Source organism: Esox lucius, chromosome 7, assembly GCF_011004845.1.
Source record: "Esox lucius isolate fEsoLuc1 chromosome 7, fEsoLuc1.pri, whole genome shotgun sequence".
In the NCBI taxonomy this organism is placed as follows: Eukaryota; Metazoa; Chordata; class Actinopteri; order Esociformes; family Esocidae; genus Esox; species Esox lucius.
In genome coordinates this window covers 42,884,504-42,896,157 of record NC_047575.1, presented here as the reverse complement: position 1 = coordinate 42,896,157, position 11,654 = coordinate 42,884,504, and the positions used below count along the sequence as shown (strand labels likewise).

The following is an 11,654-nucleotide window of genomic DNA, read 5'->3' as shown; positions in this document are numbered from 1 at the left end:
CGTATTTTTTTCTGCATCTTGAGCCTTATGTTGCCAGTACGACGCACTGAAGTCGTGCGCTCACAGTGCATAGCGTTACGTTTTTTTTGCGTGCTGTGGGTGATGTTCATGCACGTGCCCACGCAGTCAATTAAAGACGGCTTTTATGAAATAGCAGGTAGACAATACGTAAGTTCACTACTTAATCTATAAATAATGTAGACCATGACGTTTACTGTTATACATCTAATGCAGCATACTCCTTTCATATGGGTCCCCAGAGTTATCTGTGCCATAGATTGCACCCATATTCCGATAACAGCGTCGCTGGATGAGACTGAAGGCGATTTTGTTAATCGCAAGTCATTCCACAGAATCACCGTTCAGGTAAAGGAAAAATAAGGATAGTCTTTGTGTGGTCATACTGGAACATTGCCTACATGGACACCAATGGTTTTCAGTAAAAGTAGTATGCTGGACAAATAAAGGCAGGAACTTTGCTAGTCCTATTTTAGGGGGTCTTTAGCACATTTGAAGCAAGCTGTCGTCTGTAAATAGTAGCTGACGTATCTAGTGGTCGGAGAAGTAAATCCTCTCAAGTTCAAAATGTAAATGCACTGGAAAGAAAGGGGTACGTTTTGCTAATCAATATAACATGTTGGCTAGCCCACCACCATTTTTTATAGAAATGTATTGAGGTCGTAAAAATGTCATGAATGGAATTTTGTGAATTTCGACTTGCATGACTGTCCGGACGTCATGTAATATCAAAGCGATCAGACTTTTTTTTTCTTTACCGGAAGGCAAGAAAGCTAGCTACAACTTTATAGTAGACACTTCAGGGGAAGACAAAGATCTGTCATTTGTAATACAGATAAAAAATATATTATAAAATAATTCAACAAAATATGAAGGTGGCCAAAAATTGGGGACGGTGGCTGATAATAGGGGGTAGAAATACAGGCAGTATTTCAGTTACCTACTACTGAAAATATAATTTTCCCATTAAAGACATTCTAGATAATATTTGTATGTATATGTTAATTTACTATAAACTATAGTTGACAAAAGTATTTTGGCTACATGGTACAGACGTTTTTGTGACTTTTGTTGGTGTTGGATGGATGAAGACAGAGTGGACTTACATTTTTTTTTATTGGATAGAATTTAAATCCTATGAGATCAGTTTCTAACACAAACTATGAGAAACACATACTTTTAGCTAACCTTGACCAAAAACAACCTTATTTTGTATTTTTGTTACACTAAAAATACATGATGAAAATATGTTTTGGGGAGTATGCCCAGACCCCCCAAAACGAAGCTTAGCCCATGATTAGTCCATGATTTTCTAGTGACATCCCTGATTAAAGGTAATTCCTTTTTAGTACATATATAAATATTCACACTGCACATGTGTCACTGATGGATTACCTTTCTCCCCACCATGGAGTCCTTTCAAATGCACATTGATGTTTTACTTTTTCACTTGTTAGGCTGTATTTCTTTTTTATTTGCTCCCAAGACGCTTAACACTGTCAGGGTAGCAACTGAAAGAATACGGCTAAAATTGTCTTACACGCCATAAGAATTAATCTAAGCAACACATGAATTTAATGGAGCGCACAGTTGTAATTATAATCAGATCTAGCTGTGCCTTAATGATGGGGCAGTGATATTGATAAACCTTGTAACTTAAGCATTTACACGGTCTGCAGTTTTTTTGGCAGCTTTCCATCCTGCTTGTGGCAGCAGCAACTGTGTTGCTTTTTTATATATATATATATATATATACTGTGGATATAAAATGTCTACACACCCCTGTTAAAATGCCAGGTTCTTGTGATGTAAAAGAATGAGACAAAGATAAATCATGTCAGATCTTTTTCCACTTTTAATGTGACCTATAATGTGAACAATTCAATTGAAAAACAAACTGAAATCTTCGAGGGGACACAGTTGGGCTCAAAAGTTTGCATACCCTTGGAGAATTGGTAATATGTACCATTTGTAAAGAAAACATGAGTGAGCAGGCAAAACACGTCTTTTATTTCTTATGGGATTCACATTCAACTGTTGGTCATAACAGAATCGCACAATCATGAAACAAAACATGGCAATACATAATTTACTGACCCCTGTTCAAAGGTCTGCATACCCTTAGTTCTTAATACCGTGTGTTGCCCCCTTTAGCATCAATGACACCGTGCAGTCTTTTGTAATACCGTAAAACTTCAAATAATAGCAGAGTCCCAAATAGCCGCCTGTCTCTTTTAAACGCCCGGTGTAACGACAGATTTGGGAAAATAAACGCCGGTCTCAAATAGACGCCTGTTTTTTTTTTTTTTTTTTTTTGTTTGTTTGTTTTTCGTGTCGGGTTGTATTTGATTTTTTTAAACCCGTCAGATCGTTTATTCTATGTTTTGATTTGATTTCACGTGACAGACGCGACCGTTCAGAAACGACTCATCACTATGGCAACATAACAAACAGGTTAACAAACTTTCTTTTAGTCTTCAGTTTTTCTTACCGTAATTCTCTCAATACCACCATGGAGACCAAAAAAAAAAAGTATGATTTGACGTTTAAGCTGACAGTTGTCAAATTTGCCGAACAAAATTCGGGAGAAGCAGCGGCAAGACATTTCTCGATTGATCCTAAGAGAGTGCGAGAATGGCGTAAACTTAAAGCAGAACTGCAACGTCTGTCCGAGGAAGATAACAAAAGGGCCAGACTGCGAGGTGGAGGGAGGAAGAAGGTCAGTGAAGAGCTGGAGGTGAGCGTGTGTGAGTGGATCCACAGCATGCGGGCAAAGCATCTCAGAGTCTCACGTAAAATGATCAGGGCCAAGGCAAAAGAAGTGTATGCAACAGTGAGTGACGGCAGGGATGAGGATAGATTTACTGCGAGCGCTGGCTGGCTGGACAAATTCCTGAAGCGCAATGACTTTTCAGTCAGAAGACGCACAACTGCAGAGTTAACGGAGGCTGGAGAGGGAGAAGTGGAGAACGACGTGGAGGAGGAATTTGCCAATGAACTTGTCATTGAGGATCGCGGGGATGATGAAAGTGATGAATAAAATATTTTTCTATCACATGATTGCAGTTGTTTTACAGTGTAGAATTCGTTCTTTCTTGTTGATGTGTTTTGGGCAACAAGTTCATATACCGGTACGATGGATTTTAGCGGTCATTTATATTGTTCTGCCCATTGCTGGCACATCGTTTCTTTTTTTTATGCTGCCAATAATCTAAGACATTTCTTAAATTAAAGGATTTATTAAACACTTTCGTTTAGCAGTAATTTAAATCGTTCTGCCCATTGCTGGCACATCGTTTCTTTTTTTTATGCTGCCAATAATCTAAGACATTTCTTACTTTAAATTATTTGTTAAACACATTCAAATTATAAATAAAATATAATATAATGTGGTAAACTTCTTCTGTCATGTTTTGTCTATCAGCCTATATTCTGTGGATATGATTACGGTACACTAAATGAACATCAACAACACTAAATTAAAAACCGGTCTCTTATAGCCGCCTGTCTCTTTTAAACGCCCGGTGTAACGACAGATTTGGGAAAATAAACGCCCGGGCTATTATTTGAAGTTTTACGGTAGTTCTCTGAGGCCCCGAATTCTTGCAGGTGGTATAGCTGCCCATTGGTTCTTGGCAAAATGCCTCCATGTCATGCAAAGTCTTTGGTCGTCTTGCATGAACCGCACGTTTGAGATCTCTCCAGAGTGGTTCAATGATAGGTCAGGAGACTGTGATGGCCACTCCAGAACCTTCAACTTTTCCTGCTGTAACCACTGGAGGGTCAACTTGGCCTTGTGCATTATCGTGCTGGAAAGTCCAAGAGCATCCCATACGCAGATTTCATGCAGAAGAATGCATATTGTCTGCCAGTATTTTCTGATAACATGCTGCATTCGTCTTGTCATAAATTTTCACAAGATTCCCCGTGCCTTTAGAGCTCACACACCCCCAAAACATCAGTGAGCCACCACCATGCTTCACAGTGGGGATGGTATTCTGTTCACTATAGGCCTTGTTGACCCCTTTCCAAACATAGCGCTTGTGGTTGTGACCATAAAGCTCTATTTTGGTCTTGTCCAAAATACATTGTGCCAGAAGCTGTAAGGCTGGTCAAGGTTGTCGGACATATTGTAACCGGCTTTTTTGTGGCATTGGCGCAGTAAAGGCTTCTTTCTGGCAATCCGACCATGCAGCTAATTTTTCAAGTATCGTCGTATTGTGCTCCTTAAAACAACCACACTGTCTTTTTCCAGAGCAGCCTGTATTTTTCCTGAGGTAATTGTGGGTTTTTCTTTGTATCCCGAATAATTCTTCTGGCAGTTTTGGCTGAAATCTTTCTTTGGTCTACCTGACCTTGTCTTGGTATCAAGAGATCCCATAATTGTCCACTTCTTAATAAGTGATTGAACAGTACTGACTGGCATTTGCAAGGCTTTGGATATCTTCCATCTTTAGAAATGTCCATTACCTTGTTACGCAGGTCTTTTGAAAGTTCTTTTCTGCTTCCCATGGCTCAGTATCTAGTCTGATCAGTGCATCCACGTGAGAGCTAACAAACTCATTTATTATTTATACACAGACACTAATTGCAATTTAAAAAGCCACAGCTGTTGGAAATTCACCTTTATTTGCCATTTTCAACTGTGTGTGTCACCTTGTGTGTCTGTAACAAGGCCAAACATTCAAGGGTATGTAAAATTTTGATCAGGGCCATTTGGGTGAGTTCTGTTATCATTATGATTAAAAAAGGAGCCAAACAATTGTGATAATAAATGGCTTCATATGATCACGATCTTTAAATAAAAGACAGGTTTTTTATGATCAGTCATATTTTCAAAATCAATGCCAAGATTTCGCAATTCCTGCCAAGGAATTCAAACTTATGAACACAGCTGTAGAAATACTTCATATTACACTAAAATTATTGTTTGCTCTTGAATGAAACATACTGGTAGACTTGCGATTGGTCATTTGGGGCAAACACCGCCCCTTTTATGTGAACATGCTCTTCGCTACATTTGGAAAACCTGGGTTAATTTGACAAATTGATAACCACCATCGTTACACCACTTATGTTGGATGTTAGGTTTCGCAAAGCCAGCTAACGAAAATAAGTCCTGGGCATGTTGAACTTGCTTCGTAGTATCAGCCTCAGATTTGTTGAATTCAGTCAATCTGATGAGTCAATTCAGTCAAGCTGATGAGTCAGCTCAGTTGGTCTGGTTCCTAGTTAGATCAGAATTGTGCTTTGGCTCTCCAGGAACAAGGTTGCCTTCACCTTAACATGCACATTGCACCTGACCTTTGAACAGTCCCTCCAGGATTTACAATGTTTTATTTTTATATCTGCAGCCAAAAATCTGTGATTTTGTGGAGGCATTACTCCCATGTTGTGATGCAATTTCCAATGTTAGAAAATGAAAACGTTTTGAAGATGTTCATTTTATATAAGGCAATAAACTGTGGTGTGTGCTCAACTGTAGTGCTATTTTCACCAGAATTTTTGTCTCGATACTGCAGATTGCTATTGTGTTTTCTTGATTATGTCATGATACGGTTTGGTTGTCTAAGCACTTTTTTGGAGCTGTCGAACAGAGCCAGGTGAGAATCCACAGTTAATCCTTTATTTAGCATGTCTACATTCAATCAAATTACCACATATTTCCCTCCTATCACTTTGGTAACAGCCACCAGGCACTGCTATGTTTGGACATTCTTTTTTCACGCTGTGCTGAACAGAGAGCCAATCACCCTGGCACCACTTTCAGGTAAAATCAAACATAGTTTGGCGCTGTCTTTAGCTTTGATATCTGTTGGTAAATGAGAATGATCATTGTTCATTTTTCTACCTGTTCGTTATTATCTGTCAGTCCTCAACTAAACACGCTAGAGGTGTGAAAACAAGTTGGTTGATGTGTGGTTTTATTGGCTCAATACACAAACCCTGTTTGGATTGGACCCTTGTATTGTGTTAAAAGGGCAATGATTGGTCTGTATTCCCAGCTTACAGAAAATATGGGGCTGATTGGTTGATTTTGCAGTGAATTATGCAATAGCGGAATCTTGGAAGGACTGTTTAAAGGCACATCACCAACAGTGCAGTTGGGAGCACTGCAACATAATGAACACCTTCCTAATATACATATAGAACCCCCCTGAAAAACCCATACACAAAAACACATGTCAACAGTCCTAAGCCCCTAGAGGGAGTGGTCATTTAGACCTTATCAATTAACTAAGAGTTAGACAGAGACAGAGACAGAGACAGAGAGAGATGGGGGCGGGGTTGGTAAGGACAGAGAAGGATATAATGAAATGGGATTTGTTTGCATATGCAGCAGAATATGGGTTGGTGGATGTGTTGCGTTATTTGAATGATATAAGAAGATGCTAGCCTGAATAATGTGCATAGACTGTCATGGATTTCACCTGTTAGGGACAACTTTGATGTGAGGTTTTCTTTCTGTTTTGGCTAGCATGTCACATGAATCACATTTGCATCATCGCACTGGTAACATCCTAAACGTTAGGAAAGTCTGTGAGGTTAAATGAGCCTTGCACAGGAAAATAACACTCTCATTGACCCCAATGCAGAAACTCCTCACTGGATTAATCATGAATTTAATGCTCAACTTGGACAGACTGGGAGCTGAGTTTCACTAAACCCTTGTTTCACCAGTCCTCACTGGTAGGGATATAAATTCCATGTTCCCCAAATTTCTTGAATCCAGAATTAGTCCAGACATACAGAGACTTTCAACCGGCATTTCATGAAATTGTGGGACATTCACGGGAATTCGGCGAGCCTTGCTGTGAGTTTGTATTTAGTACAGTTTTGACCATTCATGTAAGTCTGGTTGAAAGACTAAAGTAAATAAAGTGGGTTAAATTTACAGTGTGTTATTGTTTTCAGAGATTTTGTTGGTTTAGTTTACCAAAATGGTTCTCTGTCTAGGTGTGTCTGGAAATTGGATAATGCATGCACAAACACACCCCCTGTACTCATGTGCACGTGCGCACGCACACACACAGACACACAGACACACACACACACACACACACACACCACACACCACACACCACACACCACACACTCTTAGTCCTACTCCCGGTCTATGGAACACTGACCAATGCTCAGTATAAACATCTCTGGATCTCAGTCAACCTTCTCAATATGTAAATAGTGCAATATAGCATAAAGGCAAGAGAAACAATGTTTGGGGAAAAAAACAAATGTTGAAATTTGAAAGAAGTTTTGTTTTTGTGTGTTCTGTAATGCATTATACACACGATGACATCAATAAAAACAATCTTTTTTTTAAACTGTTGGGAGTCTCATTTCCTTTGGTTGTGTCCCAGCTCCCTAAACCCCAGCTGTGAGCTGTTAGGTGTTAGTACAGAACCCCAAATCACCCTCCCCTACGCCCTACCTCACACTGAGACCCCTAACTGCTAACCCCAATTGTTATTGCTACCCTTTTATGACACTTTATATGGATTCTATGCACCCTAGTGATTCATTTGTGAATGCCATGTTCCACATCACATACAGGTGCTGGTCATATAATTAGAATATCACCAAAAAGTTGATTTATTTTTTCAGTAATTCCATTCAAAATGTTAAACTTATACAATGTATACATTCATTCCACACAGACTGATATATTTCAAGTGTTTATTTCTTTTAATTTTGATTATTATAACTGACAACAAATGAAAACCCCAAATGTATGAATATTGTGAAAAGGTTCAATATTGAAGACACCTGGTGCCACACTCTAATCAGCTAATTAACCCAAAACACCTGCAAAGGCCTTTAAATGGTCTCTCGGGTCTAGTTCTGTAGGCAACACAATCATGGGGAAGACTGCTGACTTGACAGCTGTCCAAAAGACGACCATTGACACCTTGCACAAGGAGGGCAAGACACAAAAGGTCATAGCTAAAGAGGCTGGCTGTTCACAGAGCTCTGTGTCCAAGCACATTAATAGAGAGGGAAGAGAAGGAAAAGATGTGGTAGAAAAAAAGTGTACAAGTAATAGGAATAACCGCACCCTGGAGAGGATTGTGAAACAAAACCCATTAAAAAATGTGGGGGAGATTCACAAAGAGTGGACTGCAGCTGGAGTCAGTGCTTCAAGAACCACCACGCACAGATGTATGCAAGACATGGGTTTCAGCTGTCGAATTCCTTGTGTCAAGCCACTCTTGAACAAGACACAGCATCCGAAGCGTCTCGCCTGGGCTAAAGACAAAAGGGACTGGACTGCTGCTGAGGTATGTTCTCTGATGAAAGTCAATTTAGCATTTCCTTTGGAAATCAAGGTCCCAGAGTCTGGAGGAAGAGAGGAGAGGCACAGAATCCATATTGCTTGAAGTCCAGTGTAAAGTTTCCACAGTCAGTGATGGTTTGGGGTGCCATGTCATCTGCTGGTGTTGGTCCACTGTGTTTTCTGAGGTCCAAGGTCAACGCAGCCGTCTACCAGGAAGTTTTAGAGCACTTCATGCTTCCTGCTGCTGACCAACTTTATGGAGATGCAGATTTCATTTTCCAACAGGACTTGGCACCTGCACACAGTGCCAAAGCTACCAGTACCTGGTTTAAGGACCATGGTATCCCTGTTCTTAATTGGCCAGCAAACTCGCCCTTAACCCTATAGAAAATCTATGGGGTATTGTGAAGAGGAAGATGCGATACGCCAGACCCAACAATGCAGAAGAGCTGAAGGCCACTATCAGAGCAACCTGGGCTCTCATAACACCTGAGCAGTGCCACAGACTGATCGACTCCATGCCACGCCGCATTGCTGCAGTAATTCAGGCTAAAGGTGCCCCAACTAAGTACTGAGTGCTGTACATGCTAATACTTCTCATGTTCATACATTTCAGTTGGCCAACATTTCTAAAAATATTTTTTTTGCATTGGTCTTAAGGAATATTCTAATTTTCGAAGATACTGAATTTGGGATTTTCATTAGTTATAATCATCCCAATTAAAATAAATAAACATTTGAAATATATCAGTCTGTGTGTAATGAATGAATATAATATACAAGTTTCACTTTTTGAATGGAATTACTGACATGAATCAACTTTTTGATGATATTCAAATGTTATGACCAGCACCTGTAGTCTGGCTATGGCTGGCTACGTCCCCTCGGTACTCCCTACTGACCCTCCCACACCACCATAAGCAGGATTGAATCTCAGATCCAGAGAACGACCAGCACCGACCGTGCTGAGAACGACCAGCACCGAGGTAAACCAGCACCTGAGTGCAGGGTGCTATGCTACTGACTTATGTATTTATGCATTTGTAGGATTAGCCTCAACACCCTTTTCACCTTAATTCACCTTAATAATTACACCTAAATAACTGAAATATGTCAAATCAAGTCAATCAAATGTTTTTCTGAAGAATGTAAGTCTATGGTTTACAGTGCCTGAAGGATTCCTCTGGAAGGTTAATGACAACATCAGGGAAGATCATCAGGTAACTATTGATTGTTTAGTTATTGGCATCCTGCCTTAAAGGGATTAGAAAAAGCTGATTTATACCATCCATCAGCCAATCAGGTCACATTTAACCAAACACCCACACAATCAGAGACTATCTCCAATGAAGGTTCAAGGAAATATATTAAAATATAAGGGTGGATTTATAATCACAAAACATGGTTCAATTAATCAATAAATCAGCACAATGAAAATGTTTTGTTTTTAATTACTGCCATTTTAGAAAGGAGTTATGTACACTCACCTAAAGGATTATTAGGAACACCTGTTCAATTTTTCATTAATGCAATTATCTAATCAACCAATCACATGGCAGTTGCTTCAATGCATTTAGGGGTGTGGTCCTGGTCAAGACAATCTCCTGAACTCCAAACTGAATGTCAGAATGGGAAAGAAAGGTGATTTAAGCAATTTTGAGCGTGGCATGGTTGTTGGTGCCAGACGGGCCGGTCTGAGTATTTCACAATCTGCTCAGTTACTGGGATTTTCACGCACAACCATTTCTAGGGTTTACAAAGAATGGTGTGAAAAGGGAAAAACATCCAGTATGCGGCAGTCCTGTGGGCGAAAATGCCTTGTTGATGCTAGAGGTCCGAGGAGAATGGGCCGAACATGCACAACCTTGAGGTGGATGGAATACAACAGCAGAAGACCCCACCGGGTACCACTCATCTCCACTACAAATAGGAAAAAGAGGCTACAATTTGCACAAGCTCACCAAAATTGGACAGTTGAAGACTGGAAGAATGTTGCCTGGTCTGATGAGTCTCGATTTCTGTTGAGACATTCAGATGGTAGAGTCAGAATTTGGCGTAAACAGAACGAGAACATGGATCCATCATGCCTTGTTACCACTGTGCAGGCTGGTGGTGGTGGTGTAATGGTGTGGGGGATGTTTTCTTGGCACACTTTAGTCCCCTTAGTGCCAACTGGGCATAGTTTAAATGCCACGGCCTACCTGAGCATTGTTTCTGACCATGTCCATCCCTTTATGACCACTATGTACCCATCCTCTGATGGCTAATTCCAGCAGGATAAAGCACCAAGTCACAAAGCTCTAATCATTTCAAATTGGTTTCTTGAACATGACAATGAGTTCACTGTACTGAAATGGCCCCCACAGTCACCAGATCTCAGCCCAAAAGAGCATCTTTGGGATGTGGTGGAACGGGAGCTTCGTGCCCTGGATGTGCATCCCACAAATCTCCATCAACTGCAAGATGCTATCCTATCAATATGGGCCAACATTTCTAAAGAATGCTTTCAGCACCTTGTTGAATCAATGCTACGTAGAATTAAGGCAGTTCTGAAGGCGAAAGGGGGTCAAACACAGTATTAGTGTGGCGTTCCTAATAATCCTTTAGGTGAGTGTATATCGTGTTAGGGCCAGTACAGGAATAGATTAATAGAGCGCTAAACTAAATGGCTAACAAGGCATTCCTGGAACCACCATCTTGCATGTTCACAGGTGTGTTGTAAATTCAGCTCTTGTTATTACCATGTTTAGAAAAGTTGACCAGGCAGCCATTATTTAAAACTGAAAAACAGTCACCCGTGAATGACCGAAACCATAGTTCACCCCCACACACAAAGTATACGCATGCACGCACACACACACACGCACACAGTGAGTAGGTGCTAGGGCTACTACTTATGTGTACACGCTATAAGGGGTAACACACATAAATGCACACTAACACCCACAGAGACAGATTGTACTTTACTGCTGTTCCAAGAGTCAATGACCTGACTTCAGAGATACTGTTTAACTTGTAACAACTCAGTCTGTCTGTGTGTGTGTGTTTATGTGTGTGTGTATGTGTGTGTACCATAGAAACCATTGTGTATCACCATTGTTGATGTGACCACTTCGGTTGAGATCAGACATTCCTGCTCTTTGCTCAGAGCCACGTGGAAGCGTTTCTGTTTGTCCCAACAGAAACCGCTTCGCCAAATTATCTGTTTTGAGTAGATAAGCAATAAGAGGGTTGTGTCTGTTGTTTTAACTCGATTTCTACATTGAGCTTAAGCCGAGCACTGATTGCTAATGATTTATAGGGGGAGGGACGGAGGAGGGGGGAGGGAGGAGTAAAAGAAGAGGAGGATAAAGAGGGGAGA

At 40.5% G+C, this 11,654-nt stretch overlaps 1 long non-coding RNA gene across 1 annotated transcript; it reads right to left on the bottom strand.

The window, feature by feature from the left end:
• Positions 1 to 1,106: 1,106 nt before the first annotated feature.
• On the bottom strand, positions 1,107 to 9,589 carry LOC109615958. The gene is made up of 3 exons (XR_002196956.3): positions 9,579 to 9,589; positions 3,777 to 3,781; positions 1,107 to 1,718 (listed from the first exon to the last, which is right to left on the bottom strand). It is a non-coding gene; the product is annotated as an uncharacterized LOC109615958 (long non-coding RNA).
• Between the last annotated feature and the right edge of the window lie 2,065 nt (positions 9,590 to 11,654).